The sequence below is a fragment of the Neopelma chrysocephalum genome, unplaced genomic scaffold (assembly GCF_003984885.1).
Source record: "Neopelma chrysocephalum unplaced genomic scaffold, ASM398488v2 Primary Assembly neopelma1_23b, whole genome shotgun sequence".
Classification (NCBI taxonomy): domain Eukaryota; kingdom Metazoa; phylum Chordata; class Aves; order Passeriformes; family Pipridae; genus Neopelma; species Neopelma chrysocephalum.
Window position 1 is genome coordinate 11464571 of NW_020897692.1, and position 862 is coordinate 11465432.

Below are 862 nucleotides of genomic sequence, written 5' to 3' on the forward strand. Positions count from 1 at the left end.
TAAGGAATTAGCTCGTGTGAACCTCTTGCCTTAGCTCGTGTGAACCTCTGAGACGCAGGGCCATGGGAAAGCAACAGTGTCTTTGATGTGCTAAAGCTGGGTGATAAACAGGAGGTTGGCATTACCAAAACAAAGGCAACTAATGAGCCACCTGTGTAAACAATGGAAGGCAGTTAAGATGATATCACCATTCGACTAAGTACCAATAATGAGCTTAATCCCTGTAATATGGATGAGCCTATTATAGAGTGTATATTAAGCTGCTGTCAATCTGCAATAAACGAAGTTCCTGGATTCTCACATTGAGCGTCCGTGGCTTTCCGTCGCGACAAGCGACCTTTAAAGGTCATCTAGTCTAACCTCCCTCATCTTCAACCAGATCAAGTTGCTCAGGGCCCCATCCAACCTGACCTTGAACGTCTCCAGGGATGGGACATCTACCACCTCTCTTGGCAACCTGTTCTATTGTTTCACCACACTCATCGTAAAAAGTTTCTTCCTTGTATCTAGCCTAAATAGACCCTCTTTTAGTTTAAAACCGTTACCCCTTGTCCTATGGCAGCATGCCCTGCTAAAAATCTGTCCCCATTTTTCTTATAAGCCCCCTTAAAGTACTGAAAGGCCAAAGCAAGGTGTCTCTAGAGTCTTCTCTTCTCCAGGATGAGCAATTCCAGCTGTTTCATCCTTTCCTCACTGGAGAGATGTACCATCCCTCTGGTCGTTTTTGTGGCCCTCCTCTGCATCTGCTTCAATAAGTCCATGTCTTTCCTGTGGTGATGTTGCCCGTAACAAAGACACAAACCAACTCGGTGCCAGTTTATGCGGTGCTTTATTCGGGGCCCCGGGAACCTGAGGACTAACG